Source organism: Mixophyes fleayi, chromosome 4, assembly GCF_038048845.1.
Source record: "Mixophyes fleayi isolate aMixFle1 chromosome 4, aMixFle1.hap1, whole genome shotgun sequence".
In the NCBI taxonomy this organism is placed as follows: domain Eukaryota; kingdom Metazoa; phylum Chordata; class Amphibia; order Anura; family Limnodynastidae; genus Mixophyes; species Mixophyes fleayi.
The window spans coordinates 175,406,749-175,428,753 of NC_134405.1; positions in this window are offsets into that span (position 1 = coordinate 175,406,749).

A 22,005-nucleotide genomic window follows, 5' to 3' on the forward strand; every position below is an offset into this window, starting at 1 on the left:
CCATTTGATGGCCAAAAGTTACAGATTACCTACATAATAGTTGGTTTCGGCAACAGAAAATTTACAGGACAAATATGCACAAGGATGTAAACGGTGAGTATGAGGTTCTTTCTGGGAGAGGATAGCGCCAGCTCTTACATCAGAGGCATCAACCTCTAATACAAAGGGTACATTCGGATTAGGGTGTCTGAGAACCGAAGCAGAGATAAATGCCCTTTTGAAGGCTTCAAATGCAATTACCGCTTGAAAAGACCAATTACTGGGATCCATTCCCTTATGGGTAAGGCCGACAATAGGGGCTACTAGATCTGAGAACCCACAGATACATTTTCTATAATAATTCGCAAGGCCCAAGAATCTTTGGATAGCTTTAAGATCATTGGGTTGTAATCTATCTAGGATGGATTGGACTTCAGTTGGATCCATAGAAAAACCAGCAGAGGAAATTTTGTATCCCAGGAATGACACCTTCTATACTTTGAATTCGCACTTCTCCAACTTGGCGAAAAGATAGTGATCACAAAGTTTTTGGAGGAAATGTTTAACATGGAACTGATGTAGCGACAAAGACTGTGAACATATCAGGATGTTATCCAATACACGACAGCGATTGGCGAAGAAATTCATGTAGCACTTCATTAATGAGATCTTGGAACACTGCAGGAGCGCTACAAAGTCCGAACGGCATAACCAGGTACAGTCCCCTGCAACTAAGCCCCACATACAAATAAAATTAGGTGCCAAACACCAACTTAAAGCAGATAAACATAGTTTGCCAGTGTCCATCAGAGAAAGTGTGACATTGTGTGAGAGACAAATTTATGAGCCAGGGGCAGATCAAGTAGAACCACTAAGAGAACCTACTGGTGTTTTAGAATGTAAACATGTAGAAGAAATGTATTTTCTTCCCACCAGCAGTATCAGAGGTCAATGTAACTGGGCAGATAAACTGCAAGAAGATGAATTTGGAGAATACATTGTACATATCTTTTCCATGATTATTGTGCATTAGAAAAAAGTAGAGATGCTCACTGACCCCCGTGAAGTGGTTTTGGTTTTGGATCTGGATTAGCTTTGTGTTTTGGTTTTGGTTTTGGGAAAAAACAGTGTGTTTTGGTTTTGTCAAAACCAGCCTTGTGTGTTTTGGTTTTGGTTTTGGATCTGTATTTTTTTTAGAAAAATTGCTAAAATATGCTAAAATCACATAATTTTGTCTTTTTTGATCCTACGTTACTATTAACCTCAATAAGACTAATTCCAAGTCATTTGCAGTCAATTTTGACCACCTCACAGGTCACAATATTATTTTCATACACTTTCGGACAAATACTGCAGCGACCTGGCTGGATGCTAAGAGACAGAGCAGTTACTCAAACACACGGTATTTCCTAGCACAACTAGGAAACATTAGCACACAGCAGTGGCAGAAAAGAAAGGTTGTGCAAGATGGAATTGTCCTTGGGCCCTCGCACCCACCCTTATGTTGGATCTTAAAAAGGACATGCACACTTTAGCAAACCAAGCACTTCAGCCACAAAAGTGCCACTCCTTGTGGCTGAAGTGCTTGGTTTGTTTGGGCCCCCACAAAACAAGGTAACAGTGCTGTTAATTAACTCTACTGTGGAAAGATGTTGTTGCCATCATCCTCAACATCCTCATAAGCAACCCTGTTGGACAGCCGCTCATCCTGTTGCAATTTCAAAGTGGCATCCTCAATTGGTGTATCACCGTCTATACTCGGGCTGTTCAGGCACACATCTGCAGAAATGCTGAAAGGGGCCATATTTATGGGTACACTATCAGAATGGTCATGATTACACATAACACTCGTGGATGGACTCTCCTCAGGGATTGGTGTCATTTCTGAATCTGAACATACATTTTCCTCTAATGCCTTACTGTTCTCTTCTAGCTTGGCTTTTACACGTAAAAGTATTTGGGCACCACTTTTGGAGTCTGAATGACAAGGTCTTGCTTGGTGATGACTGACCTTACAAGAAGATGTCTGAGTAACAGTTTCAGATCTTGCACTCATAGAGAAAGGCGAAGGCCTCATTCTTTCCTTGCCACTGCGTGTGTAGAATGGCATGTTGGCAATTTTATTTTTTTCTGCAGATATTGCCTGTACTACAGCTCTTTTTTTCTTGACCAAGGAAAAAGGTGGTTTTTTTTACATTTTCGTTTGCCTGACTTAAATACACTATGTACTTTTACATAGGCTTTACCAGATGATGTACAGGGATTACTATCATCATGACTGGTGGTAGCAACTGCTTGGTGCTCCTGCTCTTCTGTGCACTGCTGTGAATCCATTTTGATAACACTATACACTTTGACTGCAAATTCAGAAGAAAAGCCTGCAAGGACTAGTATTTGTATTTCAGCAATGAAGCAATGGAGCTTTTCTCTTTTGGTGTATATAACACCGTACACTTTTTTGTGGAAATTTAGAAGAAAAGCCTGCATGGACTAGCATTTGTATTTCAACAGTGGCAATTAGCAACGCAGCTCTCCTTTTTGTGTTTTACCTACATAACACAGCAGCATTTAACTGTAGAATTACACCAGCCCTGACAGCACTAGTATTTGTATTTTTCTGCAATGAGAATTACCAACGCAGCTCTCCTTTTTCTGTGTTACCTAGATAACACAGTAGAATTGGACTGCAAAATTACATCAACCCTATAAGCACTATTATTTGTATTTTTCTGCAATGAGATTTAACACTGGAGCTCTTCTTTCTGTGTTTTACCTATATAACACAGTAGCATTTAATTGCAGAATTACACCAACCCTGCCAGCACTAGTATTTGTATTTTTCTGAAATGAGATTTAACACTGGAGCTATGGAGCTCTCCTGAATGTCACTGATTACTTTGTTTAACACTGCTACCATCCTCCTCTTTCAATTCTCTAACTTTGCCGGCCCAACTGCTCTACACTCTATGCTACCCCTCTCAAATGGCGCTAGATCGCCGTGGAGGGTGGTATTTATAGATTCCAAAACTTGCGAGATCCAACGACATCACAATGACGTTTTGCCTGTTTTCAAATCCGAAAAAGCGCGAAAGTACCGAGCCGACTCCCTAAGTTCGGGCGTGTTCGGTTTCCGAGGAACCGAGCCTGAGCATCTCTAGAAAAAAAGAGAACAGTAGTTAACATACCAGATACCACATACATAATCACACAACAGGATTATGAGATACCAGGTGCAAAAGTCTGGATATTGCCTGCTGGCACCCAGACTGAATGCAAAAAAAGGGGAAGTAGTGACTGCAGGGCAAGGACAAACATATTATGTGTTGGTGAAACTAACCTTGTTTATCTTCTTATCTTATGCTTCTAGTTTGTAGCCCAGAGAGTGATAGAACACAGAAGATGAATCTTTACAGTGCCTTGTTCGGACCCAAGCCTGACAAGATGCAATGGACTCTGTTATGCTTACCTCTTAGTAATTGCTTTCATGTTTTTAATTATTGAACTGACTTAAGATAATTACGTAAATAATCCTAAGAATGATACTTTGATAAGAGGAACAAGAGAACTGAGTTAATTAGAGCTAATGTGGGATAATCCACAATTTTATCCACATGCATCATCAGCTGATTGAAGACACCAACCTAACCTATTGCTGGATCTGCACACATTCACCAACTTCTGCAGGAATTTTACCTTACATAGCTACATAAGTAAATACAACAGGACTCTATCATAATGGTAATTAGACAAAATAAAAATCAAAAGTGGATTGCAAGTGATAAACAAATGTGCTTTCCATGTGACTATATATATTCAATGTATACCATTGTTAGGATACTAAAATAGATTAAAGGGTTGCTGGTAACATCAGTAACAGAATTATTCAACCAGTCACTAGCTACAGGAGTAATTTCAGAGTACTGGAAAAGAGTAAATGTTGTCCCACGGCACAAAAGTAGAAGCAAAAAGAGGCGAGCAACTACTGACCATTGAGCCTTACATCAGTGGTAGGGAAATTAATGGAGACACTCTTAACAGAAAGAGTTGTAGAATATCTAAAATACAGTAACTTATAGGATTCCAAGCAGCATGGATTTATTGGGGGAGATAGTGTCAAACAAATCTTATTAACTTTTTTGACTGGGTTACTAAAGTAATAGATCAAGGGATGACCATAGCTGTAAATAAACTCAAAAACTTTGGATTGGATTGTAACAATCTTGAATGGATAAGATTTTGGTTGCAGGATAGAAAACAGAGTGTTATAGTAAATGGAGTGCATTCAAAGGCGGAAAAGGTTACCAGTGGTTTTCCCCAGGGATCCGTACTTGGACCAGTGCTTTTTAAGATCTCTATTGGTTACATTGAAATGGTATTGAAGAGAAAGTATGATTTTTTGCAGATAACATAAAGATATGCAACAGGGTAGACACATCAGGAGGGGTAAAACAAATGATTGATGATCTAGCTAGACTAGAGGAATAGTCAAGAGTGTAGCAATTAAATTTAATGCCAAAAAAATGAAAAATCATCCACTTGGATCTCAAAAACCCAAAGGCTAAATATAGTGTTAACAGCACTTTAATGGAAACTACTGAGAAGGAAAGGGATCTAGGAGTCACTATTTCAGGTTACTTAAAGGCAGATAAGAAATGTAACAAAGCAATGAGAAAGGCAAGTCAGATGCTTGGTTACATTGGGAGAGGAATTAGTAGCAGAAAGAAAGACGTAATAATGCCACTGTACAGGTCATTGGTACGGCCTCATCTAAAATACTGTGTTTAGTTCTGGAGGACATATCGTCGAAAGATATAAATACATTAGAGACTGTACAAAGAAGGGCAACTAAAATGGTGCCTGGCCTACAGCACAAAACCTGGAAAGACTGAATATGTATAGTTTGGTGCAAAGAAAAGAAAGGGGGGATAGGATTGAATCTTTCAATTATATATCAAGGGATCTACCAAGCTACAGGAGGGAAACATTCTTCAAATGAAGAGGAATATTAGAACACAAGGACATGCACTGGGACATGCACTGAAACTGAAAGGTCGTGAGAAAATGTGAGTAAAATTACTTCACAGATAGAGTAGTGGATACATGGAATAGCCTCCCAACAGATGTGGTTGAGGCTAATACAGTAGAGCAATTTAAACATGGTTGGGATAGACATAAAGATATCCTTACAGAAAACTAAGGATCAAATAGGGTTTGAGGCTATCATAGGTTAAAAAATGGGCACACTATTTGGGCCAAGTGGTTCTTATCTGCCATCAAATTGTATGTTGCTATACTTCTATGATGTAGCCATAACTGGTATGCTGTTCTCAGCGATTCATATATGTACATTTGTATTATAACCTTATATGGTCACTTTCAAGGGAGCCATCTTTAACATAATATCTATATAAGAATGAGTTAAACAAAGAAAGACCAGCCTAACAATAGAATCACAAGAAAATAAACTGATATCCAGAAGTCTTCTCTAAAGACTCAGATGTCTGAAATGAAATGAGACAATGGAGTTTCCTTACAGATCATTGTTTGCATCTAAGTATAAACTATTTAATCACTTAATGATTGCTTTTTTATTGCTAGTAAGTTATAGTCATTTAATAAATCACTGGTATTATTTAAACATATGTTCCACTAGGAACACTCCACTATATACCTTCATCTGTCCCATGTAGTAAAACCTCTTGCTCAAATCTCCCTTGTTACTCGAGCCATCAAAATATAAGTGATTGACCAGTGGTTATATTGCCATTGACTCATCAGCAGGAGTGTTAGGTGAAATTAATTCTGTTTTCATTTTATTTTTGTTGTATGCGTATCGCTCTTGCGAATGCACATTGCTTTGTACTGGTGTGCACTAAACAGTTTCACAGTAGGTTGTGCTCTCTAAATCTTAAACATTTTAAACTATATTTAAATGCTTGAGTTTTATTTATTTTTTAAATATGGAAATTTGAACCTCTATTGCAATCAAAAATGTTACACGTGTTTATTATTATGCATAGTACTCTTCTTTCATCTCTCTAATATAGCTCTCTTTCTCTCTCTCTCTCTTCCTCCCTCCCTTTCTCTCTACATCTCTCTCTCTCACACATCCACTATCTGTATCACTTTACAATAGTTTGCTGTTTTTCGATGTCACATTCTATTCCTTCCACAATATTGTTCTTTGATGACATTTTTCTTTCACTTTAGACATCACAATACAGGGAATTACTTTTAGAGAAAGTAAATATGTCCATCAAATCATCCTGAGTGACTGTATCCAATAATGTGTTATGGAAGTTACTGTGGTGACATACTCAGGCTCGACATGAAGTTAAATGCTAATGAATATAAACTAAGTGGCAGCAAGTTGACTATATTGTAACATAGGAATAATATGTTTAATGAAAATCATTGCACAAACTAACAAAGCAGAAGACAAATTTGTTGTGCAAAAACTCTAGTTCTGCATCAACTCATAATTTTACTGTGGACAATTTTGAAACAAACAGAACAAAGATTGCATAACCTATATAGAATATAAGCTGTCATTAGAAATTGTTAAAATAGTTTTTTGCTAGATCTGCTGTTGTTTTTGCTTTTTCATGTGTTTGCATTTTTTTTATTTGAAACTAATTCAACTTTTGATTACAAAACATAGTAGGTAAAGGTGCTATTGAAACATGTATTTTTTACTGTCTTTAATGATTTTTTTTTATAGTGGGTAGGATGTGTTTAGGTTAAATAAAACTTTATTTAAAGAGACATGGGAAAATATAGACAAAGAGTTGCTAGAGCTTTATTTTCAAATTTATTTATAAAAAAAACTTGTATAAGGTCTATATGATATAATACCCACAAGACTCATGCAAATTTGCCCCACCATCTCACCTCTTTGATGGACATAGAGGATATTTTATTCACATTGTGTGGATATATATTAAGATTTCCATCTTTCTGAGGGAAATACAATCTTTACTTGAGGACAACCTACAAACACATTTTCATTTAACGTCTTGGCTTGATCTCTATCAATATACAATATTCATAGATGCTAAGCATCATATAAAGTAAGCAGTTCATATAAAGTATGTATCAAAAAGGTATAGTAGCTAAATACAGGAAACATACAATACAGAAGTGGAAGTTGCTCAATTAATTTATAGGTTCATGGCAGGTGCTTGAAAGGATGGAGTTATCTTAAAGGAACAAATACTGTATTTGTTCCTATTGGATAACCCCACCCTTTCAGACACCTGCCACGAACCTAAAAATTGATTGAGCAACTTCCACTTCTGCATTGTTTGTTTGGTATCAGCAGCTGTATTGCCATTTGGAGGCCTTTTAGGGTACCTCTTGAAAAGTTAACTCTCAGTTTAAAAACACATATATTGATGGCCCAAAAATAAGGACCCTCATTGTTTAAAGTTAGGACCACCCTATTAGCAAAAGCACCTTGACAGGGCAGGTGACATACCATACATTTGCAAATGTGTGCAATTGAGAGTTCTACATTTTTATGTACAAGTAAGAATAGCAACTTATTTGCTGGTTATAGCAGTGTGCTGTGCTATTTCTGTGTATAAATACAGGAAACATACCATGCTTTAAACCCATGAAGAATACAATTTGGTTTACAACAGCGATTGTAAAAAAAAAAACACTGTAAGACTCAGACTCAGAATCTAGTGTCTGGGAAGTAAAGCAGTCTGATAAAAGATACCTCAAACATGACTTTATAAGGACCCTAAATTATCTACACATCATCACTTATCCCTGAGGAAGCCTGCCAGGAGCACAGGTGAAACACATTTGATTCATCTTTATTCACAGCGTTTGCATGTGACCTGATAAGAGCCTTCCACTACTGCAAGAAGCGCATGCAATTTGATTACTTCCAACTATACCTAAATCTGCATATGCGCAGCCACATTTAGAGGAAACTTTCAGTTACGGGACGCCGCAGCTCGCCTTCCAGGTGTTCGGGACGGAGAGTAGACAACTTAAATGTAACTAATGTATGCAAAGTACCAGTAATAGGATCGGACTTTCTGGGGATTACTACCGAAAGGTACTTTCACTCGTGCCTCTGTCACTGTATGGCCTGGATATATATTACCACACAAAAATTTAAGGGAGTGAGTAGTTTTTGGACATTCTATTACACTCATGAGCCTTCAGATTTACTGCTTTATTGGGAGCTTTTCTCCTTATTCCTTGCTTGGATTTTTTGCATTATGGAATTTAAAATTCTTTAGACTGACCTTGGCTCAACAAATTCTCATTGAGAATCTATTAATGCATTCAGTATCTTATCAGCAGTCTGGAGTTTTCTAATCATCTAGACAGCTATCATAGGAAGCTCTGGTTGTTGCTTTCTTTACAGATTAGTGCTAGAAATTCTGAGGATTGTTCTGTATTTTACTCTGTCAGTTACCTAGACAGTATTTATCACCACGGATATTTACGCTAAGAAGGAGTGTTGGATTTATCTATATTTGATATTGTTTTACCCCATTGGGGGATATGAGATGTTTATGTCATTATATCAGTGCACTGACTGATTATTCTATATCATGATTATATGGTTTTATATGAAATATATTTTTGTATTTCACATACTTTGTCTTACACATATATATCACATCTTACATAGCGCCAGGGATCTATTACTCTTCTTAGCACTGCTTTCAAAGGACTAGGCATCTTCTCTTGTTTTCCCCATTTTGGCAGCTGTTATACCTCTTAAGGAGAGTTCGGGTTTACCTATTTCTGTTATAAGTTTGGTACATAGTAGAGTAGATTACTGTAACATGGATCAGGCAAAGTCGAGAACCAGTCAATGACAGCATATGAGTTCAAGAATGTTATATGGCAGAAAAAAGCAGTAACTCGATCACTGGCAGGGGCACAATAATCTGGCAGAGATAATGTGACATGGCCTGGTTTATATAGGTAGTCAGGAGGTGAAGCAAGAACACGCTAAGAACCCAGGAAAGCAGTGACACTGATTCAGACACAGGAGTCCTGATTTCAAATCCTGACATCCACCTTTTACATGATAAAGGAGATAAATTTACCAGGTATGAAACCAACCTACTTTGCACCTGGGAAACCCAGGTTGCAATGGAAGGGGAGGTACATTTAAAATGTGATAGCAGAATTAAAGTTGGGGCATGTCCTAGATTAACTTTAAATTTCAGTGTACAAATAAAGCTATCACGTATTTGTGTGCTAGATGAAAAAACAGCCAGTATTTAAATTATGTGTAAAATAATAAACTACTTTGCAACCCTTGCATTGTTACATGGTTAGTTCCGGAGAACATTTACTCCTTTTTTTGCCTTACTTTCCTTAATGACTCAGGCTGGTAAAGCAAATCTTACTGATGTTATCTTGAAATAATTAAAAAAGAAAAAAATCCTTTGTCTTTACAGTGATACACCTTCTTTTACTCTTGCATAATGGAAAAAATATCTGAAAGTATTATTCACTTGTGATGCTGAAACATATTAACCTGGTTCAAAATTGATCAAATTTCAAAGATTCGATAGGCAAGAACAATAATCGTAGATGTTCATTTTTCAAATTCACTGATTTGTAAACCTTATTTTCAACTATTATTTGTTTAACCCTTGTTCTTACCATTTTCCTTAATATCATTTATTGTTATTCAGCATTCTGCAAATCTTTGCTAAAACTTTGCTATTGCCCCACTTGTTTACTTTCTCTGATCAATTGCTTGAGCAATCTCCCTTTTCACATCTACCACCACTCCCTGCCCCCTGCGATTTTCTGCCCACCTCTGCTTCCTCTACATGTTCCCTTCTCATACCATTAAATACATCACCAGATATTCTCTTTTCCTTCACCTCAGGTACTCCTTTCTCTTGCAACATGTCTTGCCTACCTTACTTCTTATGTTACCTTCTTTCCCCTTTACTCACTCTTCTCACTCACTCTCACCACAATATACCTCTCAATAACATGTCTTCTCGAGGTATATAGGCAATGGCATGGACATCCTACTGGCTACTGTAAATTCCTGAGCCCTATCTCTCCTTGTCCTCCTTTGAGGTCCACTCCATTTGTCTCTTCTATCCAATCCATCTTTGTGTTGCGATCATCTATTGTCTCTCAGGTCCTGTCTCCCACCCCTTATCCACTAAACATTCTCCTTCATCCACCCACCAACTCTACAGTTGCCAAACTTCTCTCCCTCTCTTCTCCCAGTGGACTTCCTTTCTCACCAATTGTAATGGTAATTTCCTTGATCTTGTCTTGTGGAGGAAATGTAAGGGTGCTATATTCTTAGCACCCTTTACAGATCTAAATTCATGTTGCTAATTTAAGAACATGAAATCTATTACTTGCAAAGAAAAATGTGGCTGCGCTAAATGTATCTAAATTAGCAATCTAAAAGGATCAATAAGGTGTTAAGCAGAGACTAACAATTATAAACAAAACGCATTTATTAACATTCCCATACAGTAATATAAATTAGAAATACTCTCTCACAGTCATTTGACTTTGGCTTACAGCTATAAATGTGTAGACATATAGGCACATATATGTTAATGTGAATAAAGATAAAACAATTATAATCTCACATATGTCCTTAGGAGAAGGTCAGATGTGTGGTTGTGGTTTAAATGTCCCGCAGGGTCTTTAGCCTCAATATTACATAATTTGCAAAAGTCCCAGTAGTTGTAGGTTTTGCCATTTAAGAGACGCTGCTAACTGAGAGCTGATAGCAACTGGAGCTACTGCACAGAAAAACCTGGATCAGTGGATGTTATTATGTAGGTCCTTGAGAAAAAGTCAGATAAAATGGTAACAATTTCAATGTGTGCTAGAACTAAAAGTAAGTCCCTCCGAGATGTTAGCCTTAATATGAGGCAGTTTGGGAGAGTCCCGATTGTTGTTAATTTCACAATTGAAAAGCAACTTATATTTGGAAGTTGAAATAACTCCACAGCAGAGTACTGGACAGAAAAGTATTATTATCCATGTATTAAATGAAAGAGAGCCTCTTGAGAGGTCAGGTAAGTCCTTAGAGAGTAGTGGAAAGTATTATATGTATCCTTGATGTGTTTCTCTGTTTGAATTGAAGGTTTCATCAGAAGGACGTTATCTGACAAACACTCTATGCTGATTATTTAAAGATCCAAACTCCAATCATGTTAGGATTTTCGTTAGACCACACCTGCTCTTATTAGAGACAGGTACTGTTTTGTGTGATCTGAGAGTGAAAACTCATATCATTTCAAATCAATTAGGTTCCATATGCTGTCTTTATCAGACAGTCATTATATATGTACTCACTTTGACGTTAAGCCATTTATAATTTTTCCATGAAATGCAGTTAATGCTCAATAAATCATCATAAACATTGTTAAACAGTTATTACATACATTAAAAAAATCTATCTCTATTAGTACAGTATATATTGATTATTTTATAAAAAATGCCAAATTGTTAAACTTTACAAATTTGCAATACATATGTTTAAATATATTACTTTGCAGTTTTGTGTATAGTAACTTGTGTTAAAAATACCCAAATTCCATAACTAAGTCTAGAAAAAGTTATGGATAATTTTTTTTTTTATTGTACATATGTGTAAATCAGGTCACAGTTTTGGCATTTACTTATTGCTTTCTTGTATGAAGGGCAAACACAGTCCTAATGAAGCAGACAAGGACAATGACTTCTGTAGGCTGTGATTAATTCTCAGAAGCTGACTTTAATCACTGGTTAATTAATTGGAGAATTGTTGACTTACAAAAAAGCAGAGTCATTAAGCAGTATTATATTGATTTTGTTTTTCATGAATTTAGTGCAGGCACAAGCTTTTATTTAGGAACTAGCCTAAAATGTTTAGTACAAAAATGATTAATAATAACCATTTATTTGGAAACTTGCACTCCTTTACCTGTAAAATTTATTTCAAAATAGATTAATTTTAATATATACTTTATCCAACTTTATTTATTTTGCTCTGTTAAAAAAAAATATATATCATAATTTCCAACATAAATTTGCCAGGAATTCTTTGCTGTTGAAGATATGTTTTATAAATATATCTGCACACAGATATATTTATCTGTGGGCAGATAAAAGGCATTAGAAAAAAATATAATCTGGTCATTGAACATGATCAATATGCAATTTGAACTTAAAATAATTTCCTTCTTTAAACGTATAGAGCATATCCACTTCAAAAGTTATTTTTGTAAATATTTTCCCATACTAATTACTGTACTTTAGTGGGGTTTCGTCCCATGGAATCCCCACCATTCTCATTAGAATTTCCCCCTCACTTGAAGACGAGATCTCTGTTAACCACCTTCTTTCTTGCTCAGCTCCCTCAATAGCAGGAAAGATCCGAAATGTTGGCCTTGATTGAAAGTTTCTAACTTCAGTGACATACTTCCCCTATTATACAGACAACCAAGTAGTGCAGAAGGTTAATTGAAGAAGTTCCAGCTACACAAGTACTGGGACCCTGCTAAACATAGTAAATAGTGGGGATCCCTTACTTATTGACAATAGATTATTTAGTACAATTTTATTTTAAAGTCAGAAACACATTCAGTCATAAATACAGGTAATAGTTTTACAGTATATTAAGAAAATGTATTCAAGTTGCTGAAAGGTACATTTTAGGATTAAAAAAGTACATTTATAATGTACATTTGTTTTATTTTTTGAAATGATGATGCTTTTAAAAGGACACCCTTAAAACACAAGCATTCGTCAAAAAGATAACATTTGAAAAGATAAATTTGTTAAAATTACAATTTACTTTTTAAAACAGCCATTATGAACTGATTGGCTGAGAAGTATTTAAAAAGTATTTTCTGAAGCAATTAGCACCTTGCATTGCCAACAGAAAATTTACACTGGTGACTTGTGGGTTTTGTGATGTAGTATTTAGCCTTATAAAAATACTTAGATGCCAATGAGAGCCTTGGGCTCTCGTGAAGTGGCCAGGCACTATTAATTATTATACATGGCCTAGAATTCCTCATTGAGCATAGGAAATCATATGGTGTTGCAATGGGGGAGAAATCAGAGCTTTACACAGGGCAGTGTTTCCCAAACCCAGTCCTTAGTCAACAGTGCATGTTTCCATATCTCTTTGCTGGAGCACAACGACTGGGTTTACCATAGTCGTTTTATTTTGTCTAACGCAGTCGGAACAGTACGCGTTTATAATTCAAGCAAACTGCTTGGTACTTGTTAATCTGTCACTGTGCTCAAAACATTATCAGAATTGGTTTGGTAAGTTGGTGTCCCAGTACATTTATATGACAGTTCTTTCGATTGTTTATCAAATGTGTTACCCATTTATGCTGACAATGGTTATTTATTTATTTTTACTTCTCTTGCATCCCGCACAATCTTAGACTTTGATTATTTGTCAAAACTTTGGTTTTGAGTTTCATATGCCTGTATTAATCTCTGCAATGAAATTTCGTTTTATTATCTGTTATATTTTATGATTGTGTTTTGACTGCATATTCATTTATAATATTAAATGAATTTATTGTTTTGTATGTAACCTAAATGTCTAATGGGCCCTCTGTATGTATATGGGTTTGTTTGTTTTTTATAATAATATATTATATGTTTTTTATTAATCATCTTCAGCACTGTTTGCTTCAGCATTTTTGTTCTATGTGCTGCAAATTCAGCTGCTGGGGATTATTTGGATATGTATTATTTTAGCTATTGTCTTCACTTATCAGCCAATTTTATTTTGTAAAGTTGATTTCAAAATATTTTCTGTAAATTTTTTGGGTCAAATCTGGCTTCTCTGGTGGATACCTAAATTGAACAGATTACAGTGTTAAAATGTATCCTAAAACATTAGTTCATATAAGTTCCTAATATGTTTAGAAATCTAAATTAGTCTTTTATTTGTAATTCATTTATATAATATTTGTTACATTTTAGGCTTATTGGTCAGGACATGCTAAATTAAAGTGATGTATTCTTTTCTATGTGGAGATTTTGTAATATTTGTTGGGATTTTTTCTCTTTCATGTATCTTTGGATAAGTTTAATGAATGAGTGTTGCATGGAAAGCCGTTTAGTATTTTATAACATTTTCCCTCATCTACTCATAGTTAAGGTCAGGTCCCCGGAATGAGCTGCAGAGTTGTAAATCCCTAGTCTGAGCCCCATGAAAGAGGGGGACTCAGGGCATGTACCCCCGTGACCCCTTTAATCTGGCTCTGTATATGGCCGATGTAGGTGGCCAAAAACATTGAACTTGTTGCTTGGCACCTTAGCCAAGTGACAGGATAGGCTCACATGTGGCCACCATTAATTTGGATCACCATAATTCTTTTTTTCAAACTTATTGTTTAGTAACAACTAATACTCTAATAATACTGTAATATGTTTGCACAAAACTCCAGCTTCCTGTACTTTATATTTATGAACAATAATATTAATGGGGCAGATTCAATTAGTTTTTTAGAGCAACGCAGCTAATTGAATCTATCCCTTAATGTGTAGAAAATACTGATTTCCAGACATTTTTGGTGTCTTGACAGAAAAAGGTTAAGAAGCAAAAGAATTCTCATGATAAGGCAACCTATCAATTCCATAAGGACCAATGACATCAATAAGACACAGACAAAAAATAAGTTGAACGGGTATGAAAGATGATAAATCTGTATTACTTGCAGGTGGTCAGGGGCAGGTGTAAATACTTGATGAATATTGTCCCCAGAACTATGTTATTGACTGTTTGCAAATACATTGCTGAAAGTGAATTGTGATTTATTTATTGCTTAACCAAATAGCATGCTTTTGTGTGTGTTTAAACATTTTTTTCTATTTTTTTTGACACAAGATAGGGAGTTGTGAGGGCTTTTAATTTAAAAAAATAAAAAAAAGATGTAATTCATATTAATGAATATAATGAGTTGCATAAAAAATAAGTGGTTTAAAATATGGGTGCAAGTGGGATGTAAAGGTCTGTGTCCTATGCATGACATAAACCAGATGCATATATGCTATTCAGGCTGGCACACATCATAAGATAGACCCTCTGTATATGGTTGTGAATTCTGCCTTTTTAGTGAAATGTATCTTGCACTTGTGATTTGGGGAGCACATACAGGGTCATTATGGCAAGTTTTGTGTACTTTATTGTCGACAAAATGTTTAATGTTGGGACAAAGAGATAGAAATGTTTTTTCTTAAATTGACGCTTCTGTCTGATTTATGGTACTCTCGTTACAACAGTCCTATCTTATGTGATCTGGTCAAAAAAATACTAAATGAGGTCTTGTCTCATGTATTTATAATGTCTTTACCAGAGTGAAAAGCATTCTAAGTTTATAATTAATTACATACTCTTTATCCTTTTTACTTTGTCCCTTGTCAAAGTCACTCAGATGCGCTTGCCCATTTTTCCTCCTTACTGCTTTATATCCCGAAGCTAGGGGACATTATTACATGTCACATTTGTGTGTTTTTAAGCTTTTGACTACATTTCACATAGAATTGCACTTTTTGGACTGAAATACAACTTGAATGTGCAGGACGTGTTCCATTAAAAGTTGGAAACGTCCCTTTAATTGCACATTCTCTATGACTTTATTTAATTTAAATGCTATCCCACAAAAAGAAATGTAATTTTAGCATGTTGGTACAAAAGTAGACTCGCTGATGCACCTAACCTGTTTTCATGAAGGAATCCCCCAAGTCACCCATCAGCGAACAGGAGGGACACCATTATCCCAGTAAAAGACAGCAGTGCATATACCTGTCAGAAGACACAGCATAGCATTGAGTGAAGGCATTGGACTGAAAGTGGAGCAAAACTAGAACAGCATCTAACAGAATTAGTGATCTTTGCTCCTTTTTCCGGTGAGATATATATCAATACTGATATGTCACAATTTACTCAATTCAATGGTTAATTTAGCGAGGATAATAATAAGCCCCTAAATGTCTCCATTGCAAGGTTTTTGTACCCTGTTGGAAGAAAGTATGGACTCCAAACAAAAACGAAAAGGTGGAGCTGAAAAAATCAGGGAGAAGAAAAAGAAGACTCTTGAAGCTGATGCCGAAAAATGTGTTAAAATAACTGATATGTTCAGTCATCATCAACAAGGTCACAATATTCTTGGGAAAACATCCACTGAAGAAAATGTTTCAGAAATGCAAATTGATCAAGAAAGTGAAACACAGTTATGTATTCCAGATTCCCCAAGCACCAATCAACAGAAGGAACAGACAGTTATATCTGTGTGTGAGCACCAAATTGCCGCACTAGCATATGATCTAGTACCCAAACAAGATGTCAGCGTTGTCATGAAGGAATCCTTGCAAAAACAGGAGGGTGAAAAAAGGCAAGATTTAAATGAAACCAGTAGCTCTCTATGTATACAAGGTTTAGAGTCCCAGTCTCAATTTAACTACTTTGTTAGGCCTAAAACAAGTCAACTAGCTTTATTTTTTAAGTATCACCCAAATCAAAACATCAGTGATCATGTCATAAAGAAAGTTGTTCTTCACAAAGATGGATCAAACCGCAAGTGGCTGACCTACTGTGAAGACCAAAACGCTGTATTTTGCTTTGTCTGTCTTGCATTTTCAAAATCATTATCTTTGGAGGAGCTGATTCAATTGGATTAAAGTTTTGAATATAGGTGCACCTATTCAATATTAGTTCTCCTCTTACAGATGGTCATTTATGTACATGCATATTGAGTATTAGATATTTTTATGATTTATGATATTTGTTTTAATAAAAGTTTTTTTTATACATCCACACTGCAATACCAGTTTTTTTGGATTACTTGAAGAACCACTGTGACTTGTTTGTTATTTCTTGCATTTTCAAAGACTTCTGTAACAAATCCATTAATTGAAGGAATGACAGACAGGAGACATATTCATCAAAGAATTGAAGTACATGAAAAAAGTGTAATGCACAGAGCCTGCGCTGAAGCTTACTTTTTGAATGCCAGCGGTGCAGATATCAATAACTTACTGCTTTGCAATAAAATGTCTGTTCACAGAGAACAAGTTACAAAAAGACATCAGATATTGGAGCGTGTCATGGGGGAAACAAATTTGAGGCTGCATACACTTTAGAGGACATTTCTGTTGATCATGGCAATTTTTTTAGAGTGTGTTTTACTGCTCAGCAAGCATGATGCTTGTCTTCGAGAACACATCAGCGATTGCATAACAAAAAGCAAGAAGTTGCATTGAAGAGGAAAGGGCAGAGGGTCGTTTTTAACTTTCCTCTCAAAAACAACTCTTAACAAAGTTATAGACAGGTTATTCAGGACCATGGCAAGTGATGTTAGAGAAGTTGGGATGTTCTCAGTACAAATTGACACCACTCGGGATATCACATCAAAAGGTCAGTGTTCTGTAATTGTTCGTTATGTAACCAATCAAATTCACGAGAAGCTCCTTGCAGTTGTAGAATGTGAATCTTCATCTGGAGAATACTTTCTTAACTTGGCAAAGCAAGTTCTACAGTCATGCAAAATAAACATAAAAAATTGCACTGGCAGTTCTACTGATGGCGCAGCAAACATGCAAGGACAATATAGAGGCTTCTCTATATGGTTGTTAACCGAATCTCCAGACCAAATCCATGTCTGGTGTTATGCACATGTACTGAATTTAGTACTGGCAGATACCACAAAGGTAGTTATTGCAAGTGCATCATAATTAGCTTTAATGAATGATGTTGAAGTATTTATTCGGGAGTCTTATCAACAAATGAATACATGGCTAAATGTCAGTCAGGACCCTCACCATCGAAGACTCTCTGTGATTGGTGAAACTCGCTGGTGGTCTAAAGATGCAGCACTTAGAAAAGTATTTGGATCATTTTCACAACCTGATTCTGCTTTGTACATTGGCAAAGATTGAAGAGAACCCAAGATCTAAAGTTGAAGTGAGCCTAAAAGCAAAAACATATGTAGAAACTCTTCTTAAATACGAGACCATTCTCACAGCTCAATAATTTCTTTGTATATTAGAATTGACGTCAATGTTGTCAAAATATCTACAAACAAGTGGTTTGGACATATTAAAAGCTCATCACATGGTGTCTGAGACACATGAACATCTCAGAAAACTTGTTAGGGATTTTTGATGTGGTTAAGAGCACTGCAGATAATTTCGTAATGTAGACAAATGACAAGCGGAAAAAACTTGAACACTGCGTGTCACTCACCGGACCGTGAGTGCCTCTGCGCTGGTGCGTGCTTCTCTAGCCTTCCTGCCGGCGCCTGTCCTGAGCCGCGGCCGTCCGCCATCTTGATGGACCGCGCATGCGCAGCACCCAAGAACTTATGACCTTTGCTTTTAATCTAATTGGAGGATCAGGCACCTCTCCATATTTAAGGCACCTGTGCTCATTACATCGTTGCCTGATCTTGTGTCTCATTCCCTGTGAGTCTCTGAAGGTGTCTCCTGTGTCCTGCTAGTGTCTTCAGCTTCCTGCTGATTTCCTGTTCTACTCATCGGTGGTTTCCATACCCACTACTGATTCCTGTATCCTGCTCGTGTCCTCAGCTGGCTTCTGGATTACCTGCCCTGCTCATCAGCGGTTCTCATACCCGCTACAGACTCCTGTATCCTGCACGTGTCCTCAGCTGGCTTCTGATTACCTGCTCTGCTCACATGCGGTTCCCATCTCCGCTACAGCCGTTCAGCGTCCCTGCTGTGCCTGCATATCCTTGTGGACAAACTTCTCTACTCGTCAGCGGTATGCTTAATTGTTATTGACTATCAACTGTTACTTTGCATATCCGCCTAGGACAAGCTTCTCTACCCAGCAGCGGTATCCATACCCGCTATAGACTATTTGTTGTTACGCTGCATATCTGTTTGGAACAAGCTTCTCTACTCAGCAGTGATATGCATACTTGTGATTGACTATCAGTTATTATCCCGCATATCCACTCTGTGCAAGCCTCTCTACTCAGCAGCGGTATACATACCGTTATAGACTATTAGCTGTAATCGCTGCATATCGGTTTGGAACAAGTTCCTCTGTGCTCTCAGTGTCTTCATACCATTATTGACTCTTTGCATGCCTCCACTCATCCGCACCTGAACGACTCCTCACTTACTAGCAGTGGTACAACTTGCTGTACGCAGACCACTGACTTCCCCGCTACCTACCTGCACCAGGACAAGTCTTCTCACCATAGCAGTGGTACAACTTGCTGTAAGCAGACCACTGACTTCCCCGCTACCTACCTGCACCTGGACTAGTCTTCTCTCAGCATAGCAGTGGTACAACTTGCTGTACGCAGACCACTGACTTACCCGCTACCTACCTGCACCTGGACAAGTCTTCTTCCCTTCACAGCAGTGGTACAACTTGCTATCCGCAGACCACTGACTCTCCTGTTACCTTCTTTCACCTGCTCACGTCCACCCTGGTCTCCGTGGTTCAAACCTGCCTTTCCTCTATAGATGCAAGTCGCTGACTCATCTACCAATATAGCTGCAAGTAGCTGACTCATTTACCAGTATAGCTGCAAGTCACTGACTATCATCAATTCCATTGGCATCCCCTCGCCATCTGCTGTTATACACTTTCCACTATTCACCCTGCTGCCAGAGAACCGCTGTGCAAACTCCGCCTCTCTGGTAAGCATAGTCAACTGGTGAAATCCTGGGCAAGACCCCTAGTGCCCGTGACACTGCGAACTTGAAGTACAGGACACCCTGCCTCAAAAAAAAGGTTAGGGAAGAAAAAAACCCATGGCTGGTGAGTCTGCTCAAGACGAAGTAATATTTGATGCTATTACAGCATATAAAATACAAGTACACAATCTGATCCTTGACGTAATCACTGAGAGCGTAAATCAACATTTTCTCGACAGTTGATCACTGTACGCCGACTATGCTTGCCTGGACCCTAGGAACTTTTCCGTCATAAGAGAGCAAGGACTTCAGATCCCAGCAATGGAAGATTTAAGTAAAATCTTGATCAAATTTGATGAAAACGCCACAGCTGAAAATTTGCGCTGTGAATTAACTAATCTAGCTTTGCACTGGGAAAAATTAAAGACATCAGCACTAGAAGAATATATTGTGGCAACAGAAATGCCTGCAGAAGACCAGAGTAAAGAGGGTGGTGACATGGAAATGGAGCTGGTGAATAGCCATGTGTGACATGTAAGAACTGTGCCATTTGTTGCTATCAAATTCTACATTGATACAATTTATTAACAGATGTCTATAATGTGATTGGCCTGGCCTACAAATTCATACTGACTCTATCATTCACACAAGTTGCTTGTGAGAAAAGCTTCTCCACCTTGAGGTTTATCAAGAATCGACTGAGGAATACTGCATCCCAGGAACATTTGGATTCTTTCATGCTGATGGCTACAGAAAAAGACATTCTCATGAGTCTTGAGGTCATTTGCATAATCGACAGAGATGTAGGAAAGAGTGAAGTCCTGCAAAGTCAACTCACTCCTTAACAGCTCACCATGCCCAGAGTTTTTGCAGGATGTTAGGATTAGCTTTACTATGGGGGGAAATCACAAGGTAAGAATAAGCTTAATTGATATGTAAAGGATAGAACATTTATAGCACTTCTCGCCCACACTGGAGAGACTAGAAGCAATAACTATACCGTTATATAATTCAGTACAATGTTGTATGCTTTATATATTGCTTAAGCTTATTCTTAACATGTGATTTCCAAATAAGTCTCTTTGGAATATTTTAAGACTTGAAGGTAATTTCAGTCTATGTTAAATATGTCTAATAAAAGTTACAGCAAAGATGACAGCAGTCATAAAGGATGTGGGAAGTTCAGGAGCAGAGCCTCTTGTACCTGGTGGAAGGAGTCATGTTGGAGAATCTGCTGATATATGGTTTGTTTAAATTGTAGTAAATAGGTACTTTAGTGCAGTTCTGTGCAATGTTTATGTTTTACATGTTATTTAAAATACTTAAGTTATTTTTGGTTTGATGCTGTGGACTGCACCAGCAACGCCACGGCAGCGTGCAACAATATCGTGCATGGAGCCCACAGCAGGTGGGCCTGTGTGTTTTAAATGCTATGGCTGATTTTTCGTCCCAGTCCGGGCCTGGTGAGACACCACATGTGAAGTCAAATTTGACATGCAGTATCACTGGTGTGCTAAAGATAAATTAAAATATTGGTCAAATCAATTAATCTGAATTTCTTATAAATTGTTTTCCCTGTGAGCAATGCTTTTGCAATTCCATGAGACTAGTGACTTCATGTCTCCACTAATGCGGTCACGAGTAATTGCTTTGCAACTGTGAGATGTAAATGCATCACTTGAATTAACATCAATGTATTCCCATAGATACTCATTTTTGCAATAGGAATTGCTAAAGACATGACTTATATTTCATCAAAGAGATCTTTGGACAATGAGAATTGCTCTCCCGTTGAATTTGGTATTTGTTCATCAACAAACATCTCAAGGCTATAAATTAGATTTATTAAAGTTTTCATTTACTGAGTATTGTTACAAATTCAACATTACCTTGGGATGTTAAACACTCTCTATTTGTCTTCACTAGTCTATATTCAACATTGGATTTGCTAGTACACAATTCTCATTTTTCGTGTCTGGGCTAAATTCACTAACTCTGTTACAATGGACATTGTCCTTGTATAACCTGTATACTTCAAACTGATGTCAGCATTAATATCATTTATGACCCTATCTCAAGTGAATAAAATGTACTACACTGACTATTGGAAGGCAGAGATTCCCAGAGAAGCTCTTGCTGGCTGGACGCGCTTGCTAGTCTTGGATATATATATATATATATATATATATATATATATATATATATATATATTTATATATATATTTTTGTTCTGTTAACCTCCCCTTTTTCTTGCATCTGATTATTATTGTACAATCTGATTGTTTTAAATATGTGACCACCTCGCATCTCAATAAATAGTTTTTGTGCTTTGAAACCACAGCGATTGAATTGGACAGTCACTTATTTACATCTCTA